The 25,656-nt window shown below is 39.6% G+C and overlaps 1 protein-coding gene across 1 annotated transcript in view; it reads left to right on the forward strand.

Moving 5' to 3' along the window:
* The first annotated feature begins 1,125 nt into the window (after positions 1-1,125).
* The window catches only part of WIPF1 (WAS/WASL interacting protein family member 1), a 61,916-nt gene continuing 37,385 nt past the window's right edge, over positions 1,126-25,656 (forward strand). The window contains exon 1 of the mRNA XM_070934517.1: positions 1,126-1,438. The gene's annotated coding sequence lies outside the window, so the exon portion shown is untranslated. The remainder of the gene's footprint in view (positions 1,439-25,656) is intronic.

Consider the following 25,656-nt stretch of genomic DNA (forward strand, 5'->3'; position numbering starts at 1 on the left):
ATGGGTTTTGTTGAGGGAAGCTGCTTGAAAGAAAACAACTGGGCAACTTTGCAGTGTATTTTGTATTATTTTTTTGCATTTCAAAGATGGCACCAAGTCTGGTTTGGGTTATCAAAAATCCTATGTATCCCAAACTGCAGCAAAGATCAAACAAAATCTACAAATCCATCACCCAAACAAACACACCTTCCTTTCTTTTTGTTATGTTGTACAGGTATTCCTCAATTTACTATCACAATTGAGCCCAGAATTTTATGTTGCTATTTGTTAAGTGAGTTTTGCCTCATTTTACGACTTTTCATGCCACATTTGTTAAGCGAATCACTGCAATTATTGAGTTAGTAACCCGGTTGTTAAGTGAATCTGGCTTCCCCACCAACTTTGCTTGTCAGGACGTGGCAAAAGATGAACACACGAACAGTTGCCAAGCATCTGAATTTTGATCACATGATCATGGGGAGGCTGGAAAGGTTGCAACTGTGGAAAACTAGTCATATGTTACTTTTTTCAGTGCTGCTGCAACTTCGGTCATTAAATGAACTGTTGTAAATCGAAGACTACCTGTATTAGTAACCCCCTTTTTTTTTCCCCTTCAGGCCTGTTTGGAAACGTCACTTAACTCCTTATATCCAAAGCCATCGTTCCTTCTTGTTACTGGTGTGCTCCCCAAAGCGAAGGCTTTTCCACCCGGCTTTGCTCCAGAGAGGCGGTCGGCGCTGCCAAAAACGATAGGCCGCGTTTCCAGCTGCAGCAGCCACGGGGCAAAGGGGGGCCGTGTGAGGGCAATTGCTTCGGGTAAGGAGAGCGTTTCTCGCCCATACCGGGCCTGCTTGCTCCTTAAGGCGGAAATGGGGAGAAGACGACGACGTGGCTGAGAATCAAACCCGTGTAACTGGGAAAGCGAGTGTATCCTAAGGCAGAGCCAGCTCAGAAGGAGCCCATCCTTCCTTTTCCTGGTATAGAAGAGGAGATGCTTGGCAAAGTCCGCGCACAACTCCCCGCCCCTCCGGCCGAAAGGTCCCGGCTGCAGCACGGGCGTTGTTTCCTCCCTTTTTCCCCCCTTTTGGAAGTCGGGATCCTGGGAGGCAGGCAGCCCCGCGCAAAACCGCCGCCAGGGGAAGAAGAAGAAGAAGAAGTGGAGGGCTCCCTTCCCCGGCCTCTCCCCGCCCCTTCCCCTTTTTTTCCTGGGTTGACCCCAAGCGCAGGGCCAGCGAGGAGGAAAGGCAGGCTTGGTTGGAAGGGGCTCCCGAAGGGTGGGGCCGGCGGTCTCTCGCCTTCTCCCTTCGCCCTGCCCCGTGGGGGCCGAAAGGGTTAACAGGCAGCTGACAACACATCGGGCCCGCTGGCTTGCCATAAACATCTGGGGGGGAAGAGCCCTGGCTGTGGGCAGACTCTCTGAATGGCTCCAGACGGAAGGAAAGAGCGCGGAGAAGTTTAGGTTGGTATTTTTCACCCTGGGTGTGCGTGTGTGTGTGTGTGGTTGTGTGTTGTGCAGCAGCAGCAAATAAGCACTAACTCGGCGGCGGCGGAGCTTGTCTTCTCAAAACTTAGCGATCTGTTGTATCTGGATTGCTGGCTCTTTTTTTGCTTCTCTCCCCTTCACGCTTGTAGAGAGATCTTTCGCCGAGGGGGGAGAGCCATCCAAACTCTTGCGCGCCCCGTGCCGATTTTTTTTCTCTCTTTCTCCCCTCCCCTCCCCAGTTTTAGCCTCTTGCTGATCTCCTCCCTTACGCGCTCCCCTTGGACTCCCAGCGAGCCTCGATTTCCCCTCTGGAGTCTTTCCGGAAGCGCTTGTAAGCAGCCCCTGCTGGTGGAGAAAGTATAGATGTAATGTATGCGTTCATTTATTTTTTTTGCAAAGTGAGTCTCGCTCTTTCGGTATTTCTCGGCGGTGCCGCCGTGCTTTCGCTCTGAAGTTCACTGCTTGGCTTTAAGTTGTGGTGGTGGTGGGAGGGGGGCGGATTTTCTTGCTGCTCTTAATCCACAGTTTGGGGGAGGGGGAGGGAATGGGAATGAACTAGCAAAGCATTGGAAGATCGGAGACTTACACCCAGGTTGACCTCTTCATTTTTGCTAAGATTTATTATTATAGAACCTTTTCCCGGTCGCTGTCTAAAATGTGGTCAAGTCCAGATCGCAAGCCATGGTCGTTGCATTCAAGAGTTTGTAAGATTTCTTTTCTGATGTCATCTCCACTCTTAAAGAAACCGGGGAGGCTTGTTAGGTTGACTAGAAAGGAAAAAGGGGTAGGTAGGAAGGAGTGGTAGATGGGAAATGCCAAACGGCATATAGCTCATAGCCACACAGATCTTAATGCACCTAGGATACCACTGGACCTTTTGTTTCATAAATAAATATATATATATATATATATATTTATAAAATGCAACCTAAAATGCAACACAGGAAATGCCTTGAAATGAAAGGCAGAGTTGCCAAAGGATCAAGTTGTCCTGCACTATTTGTGAGTTTTCTTGAGGTTTGGTTTATCTGAAGATGGCTTATATCTTCTAGTCATTTGGAAATATCTGGGATCTGTTGCTGCTTTTAAAAGGTCATCTTGATCTTTAAGTCTGCAGCATGCAAGCATTTCCTTTAATGAGAAATACCTATGATTGCTCCACACACTAATGTAGTAACTGATCTTCAGTAATCAGGCAATCACTAATAGGAGCAAAAATATATTTTTAAAAAAATCTCCTTGCTGCCATCTGATGTCATCCTGGTTTTTCCCCCAGACTAATTCTAAAAACCAACTTCTTATGGCTATTCTAAGCAGATGTTATTTGTTTATTTTACCCCACCTTTATTATTTTTATAAATAATTCAAGGCAGCAAACATACCTAATATTCCTTCCTCCTCCTATTTTCCTCCATAACATAACCCTGTGAGGTGGGTTGGACTGAGAGAATGACTGACTCAAAGTCATCCAGTCTGCTTTCGTGCCTAAACTGGGATTAGAACTCACAGTCTCCTGATTTCTAGCCTGGTATCTAACAGGATACAACAGCCAAACTATGATCCTAACTGTAACCAAAGGATTGTGGTTTAGATGTTTACCTATTTCAGGTTTAATCCTTGGCATCCCTAGATCCTGTAGGACCAAAAGAAGCTACTCTCTGAAATCTCAGAGGGTTGTTGGGTATCAATTACATGGTATGTTAAGTTAGATCTGTTTTAAACACATTTTCTAAATAAGCCACAAATAGCTTAATTCACACAAGTACTAAGTCACTTGTGGCCTAAAAGCTCCCTACCCCCCCCCCCCCATTGTTGGTACAACTGTGAGGGAAGAAAAATTGAAAAGCTAAGTGCTCGTCATAAATTGTGCCATAAATCCATTTTGGACACAAAGGCACTTCTGCCAACTCTAGAAACCGGGAGGGAATTTTGCCCTGCCTGCATAGCTGACATGGCCTTTTCCCTGCTGGGCCCACAACTTCTTCTAAATTAAGGTTCCAACTCTTATCAGGGTTTAGAGTCATGTATAAACTTACCCAAAGGATGCAGGTGGACCATGGATCTGGCATGGTACAAGACAGTTTCCTATTGAGGCCATTTCATGTGGCCATTATGTTCACAACTACTACTGCAGTTTTTCTAACTTGACAGTGCTTGGGAAGTGCTCTGAAATGCGAGCATTAGGAAAGTTATTGAAACTGTTGCAATATTTGTTTCTTTTTGCTATTTGGGCAATCAGTACAACTGTGTTTCTAGTGGTCTGCGAAGCTGCACGGCTTGTTCTTGAGGTAGAGACAGCCTGTGTTGAGACTAGAAGGATGTAGTGGGGGAAAAAACAGTGAGCCTCAGAGAGTTAAGTCTGGTACAGCAATGGGGAATCTGAACAAGCTTACAAGCATTCGTTTAATGACTGTTCAAAGTTACCATAGCATTAAAAAAGTGAATTATGACTGTTTTTCACACTTATGTCCGTTGCAGCATCCTCATGGTCATGTGATCAAAATTTGGGCACTTGACAACTCGCGTGTATTTGTGACTGTTGTTTTACCTCAGGATTGTGTGATCAACCATTTGTAATCTTCCCAGCTGGCTTCCAACAAGCAAAGTGAGTGGGGAAGCTAGATTCACTTAATGGCCATACAATTCACTAAACAACTGCAGTGATTTGCTTAACAACTGTGGCATAAAGATCATAAAATAGGGCAAAACTTACTCCTCTCTTGAAGGACAAGATTCACACAATATATCAGCCATAATGTTGTTTGGTTTGGTTTGGTATGATTTATTCAGTAGTGCTAGATTTAGCAACTGTGCTTTGAAAAATGATGGGTTAATGTGATGAGTAATCCCAGGCTAAGAATTTGTCACCTCAGTGGTGACTACATTGTCATCTTAGTCTGAGCTGAAATGATCATATTTGGGTGCTGATAAAGTTATGCCTTGTATCTCAAAGTGTACAACTCTTTGCTTTGCACTTGAGGTTATAATTTTAGATCCCATTCTTGGGAATAACTCTACTGAGCCCTTTGAGAATTCCCATTGACCAAAACAATTCTCACCAAGTTGATCTCCCTAGGTGAGCTTTTCTTCAAATTCCATAGGGCCCATTCACCATTTTTCAGGTTGTGCTTGCTGGAGATGATTGAATTTGCAGGCTGGGAAAAGTCATACTAAAGTTATTTTAAATTTAATCTCCAAAAGTAATTTTTAAGCAAAAGCAATATTCAGACTATTATTTGTAGATCATTCAAAACTGTGAATACTGGTGCATTTTCTCTCATAAAAATGGCTGAGTATGTCATTAAGCTATGGTGCTTAACTATGGTTTGTTGAATGAGCCATAGTTGCTTACTACTCTGAGCATAATTCATGGTTTTCAAACCACAGGCCTGTTTTACACCAAGTAAACTCTGTTATCATTTAGTGCATAAATCCAGCCATAGTCACATGTAATTTGTAAAGATTTATTTTTAAAATTTGTGTGCAACCCATTAAAATGAGTTTTCTCAGGGCTGTATCCACAGTACATCAAGTCCCTATGTCATTTTTCTGATATTATTTTTGCCTCTTCACTGAATCTATCTTTTCTGATTTGGTCAACAAAACGTAATTGGGGTTTTTCTTTAGATTTTTTTTTATCCCACTCTTATTATTTTTTATAAATAACCAATTTATAAATACATGTATAAGTAAATACATTACATAATGTAAAATGCATTTATGAATTAGGCAAAGCTACACAATACTATTGCCTCCTCCTATTTTCACCACCACAACAACAACCCGGTGAGGTGAGTTGGGCTGAGAGAGGGACTGGTTCAAAGTCACCACAGCTGGCCTTCATGCCTAAAGGGGGCTAGAATTGACTGTCTCCTGGTTTCTGGCCAGGTACCTTAACTCCTAGACCAAATTAGCTTTTATATTTTGACCAAGAGCCAAAAGAATCTGACATAATCTGACATAATGATCATAGCTTAGTGTAGCCTGAAAATCCAGTCGGTTCCTATAGTGTAAAAATACTAGCTCTGCTTCTGCCCTTGGAGCAACAGACTCCAGAGGAGGAGTTTAGGGCCAAAGGAGACTCCCAAGTATGTTAAGTACTGTATCTGTTGGGCTAAAATATTCCATCCTGTCAAACAAAAAGTCATGAGATTTAGACTCAGCAGTTGGTAACTTCAGCAGATTTAAAACTTCAGCTTTAAGCTTTTAACTTGAGTTCAAAGCAAAAAAATCTAAGCGGCAGGTTGAATTTGCCAGTTTGGTAAGTACACTGTAAACAAAGATGGAATGTCTCTGAAAGTTAAGTTGACAAAATCCTTGATATTGGATGAACGAAAGTTAAGTATACTGGAGGCAAAAACAAGTTATTTGGGGCAGATGTGCCACACAGATGTATTCACTTAGTCTAGGAAGCCATGTGTTGTTTTTCCCCTGTGAGATGGTCTTTAATTTATTTTCTTTGGCTGCAAGAGTTGTGAAATGTGCAGGTTTTTTAAAAAATTGCAATGAACAGAAATAGTTTTGCTACAGGTTTCTTAGTTTCAGAGTGTTATAAGGTATTGTTATGGAACTGTGGATGATACACTCAGTATTACCATTGAATAAACTAGTAGTGAAACAGCTGTGAAAGAGTCTATGATTGTGTTTACGTGCTTGTGATAACATGCAAATTATCCCAAGTCACTATTGGCTTTGATGGCCACGCTGAGCTGGCTTCCTTGTGCAGTTGGTTATACTGTGAGAACAGTCTGCTTGGACTGTTTGGACCCCTGGATCAGGGGTCAGGGGTCCAATCCAGCAGGGCACTGCCTATGTTCTTAAATTCTGTTGTTGCTAATGGTAGATCATGCCCACTGCCCTATTAAAGAGAATATTTAACCTGTGATTCAAATGCAGATAACTTATTTCATTGGAATTGAACAAGCCTTAATATTTTTCTTGCATTTCATATTTTTCTTTCCCTGTGGTTTAATATTTGCAAGAGGGAGTAAAAATGGAGAACAATTATCTTCCCTGCCAGGTTTCCCTAAAGTGTATTGGACTGCAGCACAAAGATATAAAACTCAAGTGGCTGCCAGGATCCTTTTTTGCTCCACAGACACTAAAGCACTCTGGCACCAAAATTTTGGGTTTTTTTGGGGAGGGATTAAAAGGGGAAAGTGTATAACTCTTACAGAGGTTTAAGCTATCCATTTCATCCCTTAAAACATTTCCTTGCTGCACAAATTGGATCATTTATCTATTTGGAGGAGTTCAAATGACAAAAATATACTTTACATTTGACTGATACATATATGATTCCTTTTGCTGTTGTTAGTTGTGAAGTCGTGTCCGACCCATTGCGACCCCATGGACAATGTTTCTCCAGGCCTTCCTGTCCTCTACCATGCTCCGGAGTCCATTTAAGCTCACACCGACTACTTCAGTGACTCCATCCAGCTACCTCATTCTCTGTCGTCCCCTTCTTCTTTTGCCCTCAATTGTTCCCAGCTCTTCTCCAGTGACTCCTTCCTTCTCATTAGGTGGCCAAAGTATTTGAGTTTCATCTTCAGGATCTGGCCTTCTAAAGAGCAGTCAGGGTTGATCTCCACTAGGACTGACCTGTTTGATCACCTTGCAATCGAAGGGACTTACAGGGGTCTTCTCCAGCACCATATTTCAAAGGCCTCAATTCTTTGGCACTCAGCCTTCCTTATGGTCCAACTTTCACAGCCATACATTGCAAGTGGGAAAACCATGATTCCTTTAATTTCCCCCAAACTCGCCAAAAAGCCAACTATTTTGACTCTGCCCATCTTGGTAATACAATGACATCGCTGGCCATGTCCAAATATTCTTATAACCTGCTCCCTGGGACCCTTTTTGGAAGTTTTAGTCTCGGCACATCTGTTGAGGGTTTTGAGTTGGAGAAAGCTTAATATGCTGCTTGTGTTCATGAAGTCAGCCTCTTGATTATCCTTGGGTATACTATTTTCCTGGCCTATTTTGTGTTGGTCATGTAACAAGAAAACTCTCCAACAAGTTGTTCTGTGATTCCTGAATGGAGATGGGGGAAGGATGCTTCTTCCAAAAAAAGCTTAATTTTGAAAAGAGTGTCTGGATCTTGTTGCTTGTTTAGTGATGAATTAATAGGAACCTCTGTACATTTGTGAGGATATAAACTTGAGCACTGCTGATAAGTTAGTGTGGATGGAAACTGGAAGTTGCCCTGGTTAGGAAGACTGAATGTTTAAAAGGAAAGAAATAAACTCTTGACAGGAGAAAGGATTGTGTTTGTGATCTGCTTTGGCTTTATATACTTCATCAATGACTGCCTCTTTCATAGATTAGACAGAAAAATCCCGCTTCAGACAAGGGTGAACAAACAACTTCACTTGAATTCTTTCTCTTAGATGTGCCTCAGTTAGATAAAATGAATTTGCCTCTGGATTTGTTTTCAGGGGTGAAGAGAATTTTATGTAATTAAACATGTTGGATGTAATGTAATGTTCGTTTATTCATCAACTGTGTCATGAAACAGCCAGTTTGGTTCAGTGGTTAAGGCATCAGGCTAGAAACTAGGAATCCTAGTCTTGCCATCAGCACAAGGCCAGCTGGGTGACCTTAGGCTAGTCATTTTCTCTCAGCCCTAGGAAGCAGGCAGTGGTAAAACACTTCCAAAAAATCTTGCCAAGAAAACTGTAGGGTCCAGAAAATGGCCAAGAGTCAAGACTAACTTGAAAGGTAAAAAAGAAAAAAGGTATTATAAGTGTTATGTCTTTCATTTTAAATCTTATCTGAACTACCGGTAGTGTGCAGCTATTGGCTTCAGAACTGTGTAGGCTCTGGGCTTGTTATTATTTAAATGGGAGGCCACCTGGCTAAACCTGGAAATAAAATAAAATCCCAGAAAAAAGCAATGGCAAACACTTCCCTACTGTTGTCAATAAAGGTGCTTGAGTTTGATTCTGGTAAAAATCTTAGTATCTCTGTGTTCCCACGGTAAATGGGAAGTAAGTGATCAACTCTTGGGTTTATTCAAGAGGAAGCTGTTTCTACCCCCAATACATTACCAGTCAATAGTGTATCTAAAGAGATGCAATGGCTCAATGGCTTAATGACGCTGGAGATGGTCTCTGCTCCAGCAGGTTCGAACCCCAACACTGCATGGTGGGGTGAGCTCCCATCACTTGCCTCTGCTTCTGTTCACCAAGCAGTTTGAAAGCATGTTTTATGCAAGTAGATAAATAGATTCTATTTCAGTGGGGAGACGAGCTGCTGCTTTGTGCAGGCGGCTAGATTCCTGCCAGTTCTGAACCTTTCTGGCTGTGATGCTCATTTGTGAGGTGGCTCTGGTGGAAGGAGGGGGGCTTTGGATGCTCCTGCTCGTCTTTCTAGTGCGAACCTAGCTTGCCCTCCTGCGGCGCACCTTGGAAACTCTGTGAACTTGACCCACAGTAGAGTTAGTAAATTGGCATGAATCTGCATTAGCACTATAGTCTCCTGGCTAATGTAACAATGCCATATGCTAATAATAATGTATCTGTGGGGATGTTCTTTACATTAATTGAGAATACAATAATAGAGGGAAACCACCTTGAAACTGAATGAACAGGAATGTGAGAGCTACTGGATACAGGAATAAGCACACCTGTCCTACTTCTGCCTGTACAGTCTGCAGGAAAGAGCCTCTTCTGCCTATAAAAGCTTGCCCACTTTGCAATCAAAGACTCAGGAAAATCAGGGCCTTAAATCAGTAGAGAGTCTCCATGAGAAGAGATGCTTTCTCCTCAATGTCTGTCTTTGGAAGGAATGGTGCTAGCATTGCTGATGGAACAATGTAAGAAGTCCCAAGCATACTTGCTAAATAATATGATTATTTTTGAAGTGTTTTAGGAAATCAAGCTTCCTGGCAGTTTATTTGTCACTCTTCTTTGGATTTAGTTGCTTGTGGACTTGTTCATTTTTGTACATTTTTGGTCTTGATTTTCAACCAACTGTTCAAAGAAGCCTATAGTTGGGAACAACCTATAATTCTAAATCTGTCTACGTGCACTGAAGAAATTAGGGCTTATTCCCCAGTAACCGAGTTCAAGGTTGAAGGGCAATTAAAAAATTCAACTAACATTATAATAAATCTTGAAAGGCAGCATAAACAAGTTGCTGAGAACAAGAAGCAATTCCATTCCTATGAATCTTAAAAATCAGATATAACAAGGAAATGGTGCCACTGCTACAAACATTAAAAAGAGGTACTCTGGTGTCTAACTGTAGGGAGTTTTGTACATCTGAATAACTCTAACAGCTGTGTGCATTGCACAAAGCCCACTTGTCTCCTTCACTTGGCATGGAAGATGGGTCAGAAACCAGTGGCAGGCAACCATCTGGTACTCATCCAGGCTACGTCTTGGAAATAACATTTCCAAAATACTGTCTGAAGACTGTCAGTTATATTTGTCAAAAGTCCCTGTATTTTATCTACCCTTGATCCAGGTTGATAAGTGATTCTAATTACTATTATTATTTTTCAGATTATTTTTTTATCGCACCTTTATTATTTTTATAAATAACTCAGGGCGCTGAATATACCTAATATTACTCTCTGCTCTTATTTTCTCCACAGCAACAGCCCTATGAGGTAGGTTCGGCTGAGAACGAGGGACAGATTCAAAGTCACCCAGCTGGCTTTCATGCCTAAGGTGGAACTAGAACTCATAGTCTCCTGGTTTTTAGCTTGGTGTCTTAACCACTAGACACTCAGGTCTATGCTACTTAAATGTATGGTTACCAAGATTGTAAAAATCCAGACAACCGCTTATTATAAAATTTAGCAAGAATTCAAATATTTAAGTTCCTTATACTGCTTTTGGTATTTTGAGATCCTGGCTTGACTTTAATGGTTTTGTGTAGCATGGAAAAATTCTGGTCTTCTCCACCTCTGATTTAGTTTGATTTGTTCAGATTTTGGGTCCAGCCTTTATATCTGAACTTTACTTGCTCTAAAAATAGTGGGGTGCTGTGCTAAACCAGAATGGGTTTGTTAATCTATGAACTTAATAAACTGTGATTTATTCAATATAAGATTTCTAAATTACGTATGGTATGGTATATGAATTATATCATGGCTTGTATCCACTTTCTAAAAATAAAATTGTATTCTTAAAGCTAATTTTGCCAGCAGAAGAGCATTGACTCTTTCTTCTAATATGCTCTGTTGTTTATCCTGAAAGGAAAAAAGTGTGATGGATTGCAATATATGTCTGCTGAATATTTAATGAATGGCCTTTCTGTCATCAATAAGAAAACAGTAATGTCAGTTAAACACAAAGAAGAATAAAAATAGTTGGTAGCAAAACAAGAACCACAGATGGAGTTTTATGCAAAAGTGACTCATCTGGAAAACCCCTCGGGTACCGAATTCTTAGTCACAGGGGGGGAAATGTAATTGTGCCCGAGTCTTGAAATGATTCCCAAGAGCTGGGGTAGGCAAGATGGTGCCCATAAGCATCAATCTTTTGCAGACACTTCTAATGTCTCCCAGACCTTCCTTCCCACTTGACTTTAAAATACTTCAAACATAAACAATCAATTGTCAAAACTAAATGGAAAGTTGGTGTCCTGCAAAGCATCAACGTCTGGCTTCATCTTTATTTATAAATGATCCTGGGTCCCAAGTCGGTCCCAGAGGTATTCTGAGAAAATAAAAATAATGGATGACTGCAATCAGAGCACTTTCCAAAAAAATGTGCATAGCTGCTCAGAAAGGAAAAGAAGGGTAAGTCAGGAAGATGGAGAACTTCCTGGAAAGCTAGAGAATGTGACCCAAAGCAGTCTCACTCTCTTCTTTTGGAAGATTTTTGTGAAAAGCTGTACCAACTTTTGAGAGCCATTTTGTAAAGGTGCCCGAATAAGCATTCAAAATTAGAATTTTGCTTGCCATGAGCTTTGTGAAATAATCTGACCAACTTTCTTCTTTCTTCCTGGTCTTGTAATTGTAAAGAAGTTTGTTGACTGTGTGATCATACCTCCTTAGCTTGGTCATCTCTACATTTAGCTGGCCTTTTCCCATAAAAAAAAAAGAAACTACAAACTGTAATTACATGGCTTCTAAAATAGGAAGCTTTCACAGATGAGTTCCTTGCCATGGGAAATGGGCACAAATTTGCAGAGATAACTTTTTCTCTTGTTGATCTGCAAATCCAAATATTTAATTTTATTAAGCATGTCCTTTGATCATGATACAGTACATATTGGATTGATAGAGAGATGTCTCTCTAACCTTTCCCTTCTGGATGATTAAAATTGCCTTCCTTGCTTGCACATCTCAAATGCCATTATTTTTTCACGTATATTTGCAATTATTAACAGTTTTGTATCTATGAGTGAGTAAAGTCATTGTTCAATATAACGCAAAGATTCAGATGACTGAATTTAAAAAGAGGGGCAGGTCGTGGGAATGGTGATTGGTTGACTGGAGCCCAAACTTAAAAATCTTTGGGGAAATGAGTTGCAATGGGGAAGTTACCTAGGCCAAATCAGTAGAGGTATATTGTGCTAATATTTTTCTAAATTGTCTAAACTTATTTTGGGGCATATGTTCTAGTCTTCTTGTGTTTCTGAATTGATGAGATCCTACCAGGAGGATGCTCTGTCTTTGACAAATGTATATTAGATATTATTAGAGGCATTATTTGATTGACAGCTGCTCAGAAACCAAGGAAACAAAGACAAGAATCTATTGATTGTTGCAGATATTACAAGCATAGAGCAAGCATTTTGGCCTACTGCCTCTACTTGCCCCATACTTATGCTACAGTACTAGGAACATTCATACTTACATATTTAAATATTCCTTGTTGCCACCATAAGCAAATGCCATGCTACCTTTTCATTTGAATTTCAGCAGGTTGATTTATTTTAATGTTATGATGCACAGCTGGAACTTGTGATGCTTGGACAGATGCCTTTCTTTGTGCCCTGATTCTGAGTGTTATCTTCCTGTTGTGCAGACTTCCCCTTCATGGGGACCTCCGTGTGGTAAAATTTCAATTCTCTCAATTCCCATCAAGAGGTGGGGAATGGTTCAATCAATCTCAATTTTTAGCCAAATGCTGTTCATTTGGCTTTTTGTATGAATAATTATAGCAGCATTTCAGCCCATTGGTTGTCTTTTTATCATTTGCTCTGTCACGTGAACACTTGTGCAACAGTAGTCCTTTAAATAGAATCAGAACAGATTTCCAGAACTTTTCAGTCATTCTCAAAGGAATCTCTACGATTGAAAATAAGTGAGGGGAAAAGATTAGCGGTACTTTTTTCCTAGAAGTGTGTGTTGTTTTTCCTCATTCTTGAAGGCTCATGACTAAACCCACTTAATTAGACCACATTGATAGGATTTTAAACTAACTGAAATACTCTTTTATTCTTATTAAAGTGAGAAAATACTTTTCTATTTTCAGTAATTTTGCATTTCCCCTGAGAGATCTTTTAGCCTCTCACATTAGAAGGCTTTCAGTAGTGTAGAATTCCAGCAGTAAAAGGCAGGGATTATCAAAAAGGCTCCAGTGAAGCTGAAAATGTTCCAAATGAAATGTATTTTCCCCAGGATGTGTCACACTATCCTCCTCCTGCCTGAACAGAGGTATGTAAGGAGTCTTATCTGAGCAGTGATAGATTGACAGTGTTACTCTTATTTTATTTTTAAATATTTTACAGTTTTATTCCAGATTGGTACCCTCTAATGTGTAGGCCCTACAGGTTCCAGAGTTCTAGTCTGAACACATCGAAAGGACCCCAAATTAGGAGGTTTCACTTTAATAGTACAGGTGATTTTCAACTTGGAATAGTTCCATTTAGTGACCGTTTAAAGTTACAACGGCACTGAAAAAAATGACTTGTGACTGTTTTTCACACTTGACCGTTGCAGCATCCCCATTGTCACATGATCAAAATTCAGACGCTTGGCAACTGACTGGTATTTATGACGGTTGCAGTGTCCCAGGTCATGTGATCCCCTTTTGCGGCTCCTGACCAGCAAAGTCAAAGGGGGAGCCAGATTCACTTAGCAGCTGTGTTACTAACTTAACAGCAACTGTGATTCCCTTAACAGATTCCCTTTCTTCCCTAATTTGGCAAGAAAGTCTATAAAATTGGGCATAACTCACTTAACTGTCTCACTTAGCAACAGCAGTTTTGGGCTCAATTTTTGTAAGCTGAGAACTATCTGTAAATAACTTTGCTTTGATTCTCTTGCAACTCACGTATGTGTTTTGCTGAAGGAGATTTCAGTTATTTCAATGAGGTCTATTCCCAAGCAGGGCACGTTTTGCCCAGATCCCAAATATAAAAACATATAAAACTCATATTCTCTTCTCCAAATATTTAGCTCTTTCAGATGGCTAGTATGGCTACAATGCCTCACTCTGTGTCCAAATGTTCCAGTGCTTTAATTCATTAAAATAGGATGAGCCCACATTATTTTATTTAATCGTTTTAAAAGACTTCTTTGGCCATACTGATTCAAATCTCAGCCCTTTCTGGACATGAAAACATTTTGAAACATAAGGGCCAGGGCTTAAAATTAAAAATATGACATTTTATAAATTTTTCTTGGTTTTGATTTTGCATTGCGCCATAGAGAAGCAATCTGCTTCAGGTGGCACATGAGGAGGGGTCTATGACAATTTGGGGCGGCCAACTCATCAGGCCAAGTTGCTGTGGCCAATTCACAGTGGGATAACTTTACACTAATATCAAAGAAATAGTGGAATAGAATCAGTAAAGAAAGGATGCAAAACGAGGTGCAGAATGAAGTGTGAATGACAAAAATTAAAAAAAAATATTTATTTTAAATAATTAAATTGAATTGTTAAATTGTCCCATAGTGAGTAGTCCTGGGATGAGTTGTCCCGTGGCGAATTGTCCAGTGGTGAGTTGTCCCATTCCGCATGAGGAGTGGGAAGCCGATGAGACCAATAACCTTGAATGACTCCTTAGCTATAGTGGGGTTAAAGTAGTATTTTTCTCTTTCTTTCAACAACATCCAAAGGTATCCTTGAGGTATGTAAAAGTTGTTAGCCTTTGTCATCCATCGCTTTGAAAGAGATGAAAGCTGACTGAGGTCTGGAAGAAGTTCTTTTGCTTTGAAATCTGCCTTTTTTAGCTACCAATAATAGGCTATTTAAAGCTTTGCAAGGCATCGCCTATAGATACAGATGATTAAGTAATCTTATTACCTGGAAATTGTTCTGTATTTCATGCGCTTTACTGCTTCCCCAGTACTAACCTCCACTCTTCCCTAATTTGAAATGGTTCAGATTGGTGACAATTAACAAATGGAAACATCAGCAGGAGTTACAGAAGTGGCTACAACAAACAAGTCTGATGTGACATAATGATCATATCATTGCACCTCAAACTTTCTGTGACCGAAAAGTCATCACTTCTGTGGATTTACCTGATGTATATGAGGCACTTTTAAAAATTGCTGAACTCATGTCCTCAAAGCTATTGTTTTTAATGATAGTCAACTACAGGTACTCCTCAACTTATGATTTAGTCACTAAGTGACTGTTATGGTCTAGGACAGTTTTCTTCAAGTTAGATTCTTTTTTTTTTTAAATTTGATTTATATGCTGCCCTTCTCCGGAGACTCAGGGCGGCTTACAATGCGTTAAGCAATAGCCTTCATATTTTTGTATATTTATACAAAGTCAGCTTATTGCCCCCACAAACTGGGTCCTCAATTTACCTACCTTAGAAAGGATGGAAGGCTGAGTCAACCTTGAGCCTGGCGAGATTCGATCTTACTTTAATTGCAGACAGCTGGTGTTAAATTACAGAGCTCTGTCTGTTGAGCTATCCAGATTCCCTCTACAGCTGTGAACCTCAAGTCCTTAAATAGACTGGCCATTACTGACAACTTGGAGAATTGAAGTTCAGGCAGTCTGGAAATTGCCTAGGTAGGAAATGGCTGGTTTATAATATGTGAACCCAGCCATTTTGGCTTGTTCAACAAACTCTGGTTAAACCAATTAATGACTTAGTGCAATCTATGAACCTCATGTATAAAATAATTTCATCAATTAACAGTATTTATTTTTATTTTTATTTATTTGATTTGATTTTTATACCGCCCTTCTCCAACAGGACTCAGGGCGGTGAACAGCCAAGGTAAAACACAGCATACAAAATTTAAAACAATTTAAAAAGATATTAAATAATTTCGGCCCACAATTTAAAAACACCCCAATAAAATCAATTACAAATTAAAACCAAAAGATGGGATCAAGCCAGCCTGGCTAGATGAAATAAGTGAGTTTTAAGGGCCCGACGAAAAGTCCGGAGGTCCGGGATCATGCGTATCTCTGGGGGTAGGTCATTCCAGAGGGCGGGTGCCGCCACAGAGAAGGCTCTCCCCCTGGGGGTCGCCAGCCGACATTGTCTGGCTGACGGCACCCTGAGGAGTCCCTCTCTGTGCGAGCGTACTGGCCAGTGGGAGACTATTGGCGGCAGAAGGCGGTCTCGTAGATACCCAGGCCCTAAGCCATGGAGCGCTTTAAAGATAGTCACCAACACCTTGAAGTGCACCCGGAAGACCACCGGAAGCCAGTGCAGCTCGTACTATTACCCTGGATAACCAATCTGGTTGAGAAAAACAGGTCGTCTAGTTGTTCCTTGTCATCTCCAGAATTGACATCCTTTGACTGGAGACACAAAGGCTAGGCAGTACTTGGCAGAGTCCAATGGTCTTCGCTGACTCATCTTTTTCTCAAATAGTAGCAGCACATAAGAATCCTTCTGCACAAGTAGGTCTACCCACTCTTCCCTTTTAACCCTCATTGTGTTCATAAGCTTTAACAATTATGGCTTGTTCAGATTTGAATAGGCCCATTATCCTTAGTGTGCCAGTCAGGGAAAGATGGATAATGTGTCATAGGAAGCTTACATTTAGCTCTAAATGCATAGACTGCAGCCTAGGAAGTGTGTGAATGCATGTTCACTGCTTGGCTATGTGTCTCTTGTTCTGTTTATTGTTAGTCTCTTTAAACAACCATCCACCACATCCTGAATAACTCATTTGGATGACCTGCTGAAGAGGAAGCTCTAATAATTCCATGAAGAGCTCATAATAAGAGCTGGAGACTTTATTAGAAATTGAAGCAGATTTATTTTTGTTCCATCATAGTCATCATGAAACAGCTGGAATGGAAAATGACACTACTGCCACTTCTGCCACTTTTTAGTCCCTAAGGGGCTATATCAAAATAACAATCCCATTTGATAAGGTAATATCTCCCAATTCATTATTGTACACAATAGATGTTTTTCCCCATTATGTAATGGAAGCTAATTTTTAAATGTCTGGGGACCCTTTTGCTATATGGCAGATGGTTGTATTCTCTGTTAATACCACTGTTCATGAAAATAATGGTTATGCAGAGGGCATATAAATAATTTGCAACCTTTCTACCTTTGTACCTAGCAAGTTTCAGTCATTGGTATTTCGTGAAAGGAGGTGAAAGACTTAATTATTTGTGGCTGCTGTTTTTTTAATTATGACTCTTACCACTCACTTAATTAGTTCATATATTATACCACACTAAGCCATCATCTGGTTTTAGGAGTAACATGCTATGTGAACCTAGTTAGTTGAGGTTCTTCTCATGAACTATAGTTTGATATGCCATGGTTTAACACAGCATGTTAGCTCAGGCATGTAATACTGAGCTAGAAAGTCTAACAATGATTTAATATTGGGCATCTTGTAAGTTAGCATTAGCTTCTTTGGTCCAACAAATAGTTTATCAGTCAGGTCTAAAATTTCATATCCAATAAATTTAATAAATTACCAGGAGTTGTAACTCAGTAGTAGTGCATGCAGGAGGTTCTAGATCAGGGATGGGCAACTATGGACCTTTTACGACCTGTAAATTTCAACTCCCATGCTGACTCAGGAATTCTGGGAGTTGAAGTTCACAGGTTGTAAAGAGACCATAGCTGCCTCCCCCTGATCTAGAATCTATCATTGACATGTCCAGGTAGATTTGGAAAAATTCCTCAGTGCAACCCTGATCATCTTATTTACTATGAATTTGGCTTAAAACTGTACATTCCACTTTATTTGCTGTGAGAAACAGCTTTGAATCTCCTATTCCCTACATTTCCCTATCATGTTTAAGATGGATTTTTCATAGTAAAAAGAGACAAAGTTTTACCTCTGACATTTAGCCATGAGGGAGTAGTGAAAACTATATTTTTGGACGTGGTATGGAGTCCAGTTTACAGATTGGTGCTAATGCTTCTTCCTTCCACTGCCCAAACCTTGAACAGCTTCAGCTGGCAGATTTCCCCTGGAAAAAAGTCCCGTTATTGTCAACAAAGAGCACTCACATTTTTAATTCAAGTTTGTAAAAATTAGATCAATTTTAAGCCGAACGCAAGACAACGAGGCAGTGTCTCTGAACAAACATCAAGAAATTTCCTGAACTCTTCAACTTCCCTTCAGCTTCTTTTATGCTGCAGAGCTCTATTGTAAGCAGCTTTCTCCTGGTAATCAAAAGAGATCATTTTGAATTTTTACAGAAAAAAAATAGTTGTTCGAGCAGAAATGACTGCCTTTTGGCGGTCTTTGCTTTCAGGCCCAATTTCCAAGTGAGACTTCTGCCCATGTGTGCCTGGTCCAGCTCATGATTTATTTATTCTGAGTTTCGAATAATAAAATAAATTATAGAAAACATAGGAGAGAAAGCATAGTTCATGATGTCTAGTCAGATGATATGACTGAACATGGCTATCTGGGCAGCCATTTTTGGGAGCAGGTACAACATTGCAACCTTCCAATGCGTCTGGGTTTCCCATTTTTTTGCAATAGCATCTTTTACAATGAATGTTAAAATAAGATATTGTTCAAGAATAATTAGACTAAAAAGATCTCAAACCTTTCCCAAATGGTTCCTAGCCCACCACAAAACAGGCATGGATTATTCCTGTCATGAAATGCATTTCTATGCGCGTTACTTTTTACATAAATTCCACTTAATTTACTTGGAGATGAAGTTTGAGCATTTATATACTAGCATTGCATATATGCTTTTAAACCCATAATTTTTTTTAAAAAAACACCTTTTTTTCTGCCCAGCCTAATAGGATATGAATATTACTTATTTGTACAATTGAAATGTTTTCTTTGATTTGGGGGCAGGGGCTGCTGCAATTGCCCTTGGTGGATTATATTCATAACAATAAAACATCAATGATACAGTTACAGTTCCCAACAATAAGAGTCCCCAAATTAAACTACTGATAAAGTCATAAATACAATGACTTTATCAGCAATACAAATAAGTGGCCACTTCTATCAATTAAGAAAATTCAGTTGGTAATAATTTCCTGTAGCCTTACAGAATAGGAGCTGATTGAATTCAAGGAAAATAACACAGAGAAATAATGGTTGTATGTCTCCATCCCCCTTATACCAAAAGAATACAAAAAGAATACAAAAGCTTACAAGAGTGTATACTACAAATAGTCCCAAAGGTGCTTTTTCAAGAGGCAACTGGACTTTCTGATTTTTTTTTTCTTTGAAGACATTTCACTTTCATCCAAGAAGCTTCTTCAGCTCTAAATCAGCTCTAAATTCAGATCTAATTCAAACTAAAATCTGAGCTGAAGAAGCTTCTTGGATGAGAAGCAAAATGTCTTCAAAGAAAGAAAAGAGAAAACAGTCCAGTTGCCTTTCAGCAAGCACCTTTGGGACAACCATGATATAGATGACTGAGAACTCCATAGACACACTACAAATAGATACTCCTGGGAGCTTCACATGAGGCAAGTTAAAATTGTATGGAGAAGGCAGCCTAAACTGTTTTAGCAAAGTCTCAAAGGGGAAAAGAAAGAAACACATATGTCTTGTTTGTTACAAATGCAGTTTACATATGAATTACGGTAATTGATGCATTAAGGCATTAAAGCTGGCTCAGGAATTCTGGGAGTTGAAGTCCACAGGTTGTAAAAGAGCCACATTTGCCCACTCCTGCATTAAGGTATTGCTTAGCCTATTGTTAGATGACTAGGTAGTGCATTAGTTAACAAATTCTGGGTTAATACACCACTTGCTACTTCTGGTCATAAATTTCTGCAGAGAGTTTGCAACTTTGTTTGCTTGCTATTTTCAGGCCTGGCCTCCCCTCCCCACCCCTTTATTTATTTCTTGATATCATTTTATGGCTATTGGATGGAAACTATACAAAGAGGGAAGCAACCTAGAACTAAGGAGAACTTTCCTAACAGTGAAAACAATTAACCAGTGGAACAGCTTGCCTTCAGAGGTTGTAGATGCTCCATCACTGGAGGCTTTTAAGAAGAGACTAGACAGCCTCTTGCCTAGAATGGTAAAGGGTCTGCTGCTTGGGCAGGGGATTTCCAAGGTCCCTTCCAACTCTGTTATTCTGTATTTTTCCTCCATTCTGTCCCAGGCATTTTATAACATGATTCTGTAGAGGTGTACTTCAAAGAAAAATTGGGTAGCTTCAATGACATTGTATCATAATTGCATGACTTAGGAATAGAAACAGAAGAGAAAATACATCCCAGGGTGTGTTTTTATATTGTTAAAACTGGGTTTTACCCTTGCCCAATTTTCTTTTAAGTGACCCAAACTGGACTTAACATTTTTACTAAAGAGATCTTGTTAGATGACAGATAACTTTCTTTGAAAATGTTGCTTATTCTTCCTGTTGCATAGGTCTTTTTCAAAAGTCCCATTAGCTATTTTCATGCTGAGACAGATTTGGAAAATGAGGACAACTCTATTGAGCAACAAAGCAGATCAGACTGCAGAAAATTATGGAAATAACAATGGGATTTGCTGGAAGTAAGGTATGGTTTGTGTGTGTCCATATGTGCATTCCCATTTGTGTGGTCCTGTCTTGGTGGCCAGGGAGCAGAGTTTTGTATACAGTACTGTATATGAGTCAGCACTGAAAAGGGTTTCATCGCATCCATGCATATTGAGGTCTTTAGCATGAGACTGACCCAAAGACATGCCTGTTCAGTCCTAATTCTTTCCGTGTGTTTGTTATTTAATCTTAGTGAACCCCAAGGAGCTGTGGCAAAACAGTGAACCCCAAGGAGCCAAGGCAAAACAAAACAAAAAAACTCCCACACACTGTGGCATATTATATAGAAACAAAAAACAAAAAGTGAAGTAAAACTCTTCTAAAGAAGCAAACTAGATGGAGGATGGGGCAATGTTATTATTTCGTTGAACGAGGTGCAATACGGAACTCTGGTATATATTGCGCTGACAGGAAATGAGTAGAAAAGCTGAAGTGAACTTCAGAGACAACTGACATCTTCTGTTGAAGCCATCCCAGGTCTGTTTCCTTATTTTGCAGCTACCGTTTTGGTCTGTTCACTAAATAAGAGGGATAAAGTTTTGAGGCTGGTGCAGTTGAGCTAGAATGCATGTGACATTCGTTGACTTAGTGGTTGCAGTGGCAGAGGATCGTTCACAAATCCGTCAAAAGTCAAGAGAGCAAGGATCTGACTTAGAACAATTTAATCCTCGTTTTATGAGGGAAGGGAAAATGCTAAATTTGGCTGAGAGAGCACCACTGCAGCTAAGCCTGAGGCTCAAGATAATTTTCTCAAGGAAATCATACGAAATATGGAGACCCTAAGGAACTATCGTCTCAGAGAAAACGTGGCTGACTTGCAAGAAAAGGGAACCTGGAGAAAGGGGAAATGGAGGAAGAGACAAGAAAGGAACTTGTGAGATAAAAAGTTCTAGAGATACTTTCCAGTGTGGGAGAATATGTGGAAAGAGGGAAACTAAGGAAACTGACCAAGGGACAGGATCACAAGGAAGTGAGACAAAGTAATTTATATATTTAAAGCTGTGGATTGAGTAGATTGTAGAAGGACAAACAGTTGGACAGAGCTGACTTGTGGCAAAGCTGTTCCGAGGTTCCAGATACAGATAAGGTTGTACAATGTTGGATTATAAGGAAATGGTTAGATAAAAAGGGCTTAGAGAGAATAGTTTATGGAGACTGTAGTTCAGAGAAGAAAGGAGGCAACAAGTTACCCTAATTCTGAATTGTCCAGAGAAGAAAAACCTTACCAAACGTGGCTTTGCTTTCCCTGACAGTAAATAGGTAGATAGGAGGAATTGTTTTCTCATTTGAAATGATTCTTTTTTTATTACAGACGGTCATTTTCTTGGGCCTTGCATAAACTGCAGCATGTATGGAAAGGTTTTTGTGAAGGCTTTTTTTAAACCATTCAAACTGGAAAATAGCAAAAGAGAGCTTGTAGTTTGTGGATGAATCATTTTTCACTTGAGCAGAAAAAAAAATGGAAGGACGTGAAATAAGAGGAAGTGGGTAGGTAGAGAATTCTGTCGAAGATGCAAACAAACGGCAGAGGAGTATGCAAAAATGATCCTCTATGAAACAGTGTTTTGAAGGGGGGGGCAACATGTCTAAAGCCTAATACAGCGTTCTGCAAATATGCAAGAAACAACAACAACAACGAAAATGTTCAGCTAAACCGGAAATCAAGATAACATTATTTAGATGGCAAGCTATGTGCTGGGAATAGATTTACTTAGCAGCTATTCTACTGGCATGCTGGGGTTGGATTGATTTAGCAAAGCTGTTTGTGGAATTTATACAAGATAATTAAGGCTAGCAACCAGCCTCTATCCCAAACAGATCTTAGAACATTCTGTCTTCTTTTCTGCGCTATCCATGTTTTTCTGCTTTGCTACTTTACCATCAATCCAGTCACAGCTTCTATAATAGATACAGATTGATAGGACCTTAGCCCTAGGCCTAAGGGCTTCCGAGAGCATCTGTTCCGTGTCAGTGGGAAATAAGCTGGACTTAACTGATGTTTGACCTAATCACTCAAGTTCATTATGTTAAGATGAGGATGAAAGCAGTCTTCAGGCAAAAGTTGACTTAAGCATGTAGTGCATACTCTTATCTTAAGATTCCTGGGGTATCGAACTAATCGTAGAATCACTGATATTATTATTTCAGGTAACATACTCCTAAGACTAGTTTCATACGATAATCTACGATTTGCATTACAGTGCTTTATGAAATAAACTACAATTGGCTTCATGCAACCTGTTTAGCTAATATGTATAAGCTGCAGTAGCTGGGTTCATATAACACACTAAACTAAACGAGCCACATAATTTAGTACAGTAGGTGAACATTGTCTTGATTTTGCGGAGAACCCAATGCAGACTCTGTTGAAATGAAAGTGATTAAGAGTACTGTGTGCACTTTCTGTCTCTGTCATTAGCAACCATTAAAAAAACCATGTTTGCTGGAACGCATCACAACTTTTCTAAACTAATTACAAGTTAGTATGTCACTAGCTCATTTTTCTTGTTAAGGAATCCTGTTGTACAGGATTATTTTGACACCCCCCCCCATCATTTTTTCTCTGTTCACCAGAATTCAGCATGTAAAGATTTTTCATCTAAAAAACCTGTAGGTGTTTCTGCATTTGAAAGAAGGTTTTTTTACATCATGTCCTTCGTCTCTTTTCTGTTCAATACAGAAACATTAATAGAGCTTAATTATGAAAATGATTGTTATTTTGTTTCAGATTGAGAGAGAATGAAAGTTGAAATTCATTTAGAAGGAACTGATAATTTATCTCCTTGTGTTGCTGGGAAATCTGATGAGCAAAAAAAAAAAAAATCATAGCTACCAAAACATGCCTGAATATTTGACCACTGGGTGTTGTGACTTCATGGACTTACATGTCTATCAGAATTTAATTAACAATTGATTTGTATACTTTTTGAATATTCCAGAACAGTTCTTGGCTCAAAGCATCAGAATAACTTGAGGCTCTATTTAAATATATACTTAAATTAAATGAAAAACATTTTGGAAAAATGAAAAAGTGGGATGGAATGACCTAATAGAGAATATATATATGGAAATGATACAGAGTTTGTCAATTGATCTTGACTGAATTGTCTCTGCTTGGTATATAGCAGTTATAAACCAGAACAGGAAGTTTTTAAAAATTAAGAATCCCCCCCCATCCCAGATATCGTCCTGATTGTTTCTAAGAAAATTGCATGAATGCCAAAAGACCACTTTTCTGTTTAATTTAGGGAATCCAGAACAGAAGCATTTTCACCAATGAGCTGAACATTTATAGCAAAGTAGAGTCTACAACACAAACTCCCTAGTTTCTGATTTATAGGTAGTCCTCAACTTATGACCACAATTGACCCCAAAGTTTCTGTTGCTAAATGAAACATTTGTTAAGTGACTTTTGCCCCATTTTACAAACTTTCTTGTCACAGTTGTTAAGTGAATCACTGCAGTTGTTAAATTAGTAATAGGGTTGTTAAGTGAATCTGGCTTCCCCATTGACTTTGCTTATCAGAAGGTCTCAAAAGATGAACACATGAACAGGGGACGCCGCAACCGTCACAAATATGAGTCAGTTGCCAAGTGTCTGAATTTTGATCACCTGACCATGAGTTGTAAGTGGAAAAACGGTGATAAGTCACTTTTTTCGGTGCCGTTGTAACTTCAAACGGTCATTAAATGAACTGTTGTAAGTTGAGGACTATCTGTATTATCCAGCTTCTTTTATTCTTAAGAAGTTCCTCCTGATCAGCTGAAAACTGGTATTTTTCTGAATTTGAAATTTGCTTAATCTAATCATGCCATCTGAGGCAGCTGAGAAAAGTTTTTTCAACTTCTGCATGTGACTATTGTAGTATCCGAAGTGTTATGTCACCCATAAGAATTATCTTTTCTAGCTAAATTCTGTACATATCTACACTGTTAGGCTGTCCTGTTGTGAGTGTGGGCCACCAATGTTTTCTGGAAGAGAAGAATGGATGATATCGTCTTTTACTTGTCCCATCTGCACTTCTACCTGTATTTTCTTGCACCATATTTCAAATGGTATTTTCCAGCTTCTGGTAGCTTAAACTGTATTTTAATTTATTTTGCTGTGTTTTAATTTCTTCTAGGAAAACTGTGCATTGAGCGTAGTGGCAGGAATTTCCCTTCACCCAAGGGATCCTGCCATCCTGCAGCATCATTAAAAAAATGCTTAAACTTTTAAATGCAAACTATTTCTCAAAAGCACATATGTACAGAATGACACTCACAGACACACAGATTGGATTGGGGTTGCTTTCTTGTTACAAAACTTTGGGGAAGGCAGAACAGCAGGGGGATTTTTAGTGGAGGGCTGTACTGCAAGCCTGCTGGTCAAGCAGCCCAATCTGAAAGAATTTTCTAAGATGGTTTAAGTCCAGCCATCATTAGCGCAGAATTGTAACAGCTTAGGGGTCCAGTGTGGAAGTGCCCGATAGTTGATTCTTTCAATCTCTCCCCATAAGGCATGGAAATGGAGAACTTAAAATGCTTCAGTCGCTGCAGAACTTCCAGCTGCCAGTAATTCAACCTAACATGGTTAGTGGTGAGAAATGCCTTATTGGTTTGGGAGGGAGGGGGAGCTTGTGCTTTGAAACTCAAACAATACCCAGTCACCTGTATCTGATCATGAACAAAAACCACTCAGCTTTAGCACACATTTGATTTCTCTGCAAAAGTTACTGCAGGTCATAGTTTAAAGATACGTTTTGTTTCTACCAGTCTGCTTTAGGAATCGCTGTTGCATTAATTCCTTCTGGTTTTCTACCTGAGCTACGTTTCTATAGAGATTTTCCCCACCTATGGATCTGTACAAGATTTGCCTTCACCGGTATATTCTACACATTTACAGTTGTCTTTCTTGGTCTTTTCAGAAGCAGATTCTGCATGGACGGTGAAAAACGTATCTTTGGCTCAGTTGTTTTCATGCCTGCATATTATTTTGCTTTCTCTTTTGAATGCTAGGCTATCTAAAAAAATTTCTCAGCTGGAGCTTGACTCTTGCTGACTGCATGGACATGTCTGTGAAGTTTTCTTGGCAACAATTCATGCGTGGCTTATGATTCCCTTCATCCAGACGAGGGTAACTAGGGGAATGAATTGTAGTTCTTTTGGCTTGTTCTCTGGTTAAAAGTTGTGTGAAGTTTTCACATTTACAAAGTGATTCCGAAATAAGCAATTTTGGCTGTATTGTACATCAACATGTATAGGATGGATATAGTGAAAGGACGTTATGTCCTGGTTTAGAATTATTTATTTGGTGAAGTAGGAGCTGATACGAAA

Source organism: Pituophis catenifer, unplaced genomic scaffold (genome assembly GCF_029215685.1).
Source record: "Pituophis catenifer annectens isolate HBS135680 unplaced genomic scaffold, rPitCat1.0.hap2 SCAF_1, whole genome shotgun sequence".
In the NCBI taxonomy this organism is placed as follows: domain Eukaryota; kingdom Metazoa; phylum Chordata; class Lepidosauria; order Squamata; family Colubridae; genus Pituophis; species Pituophis catenifer.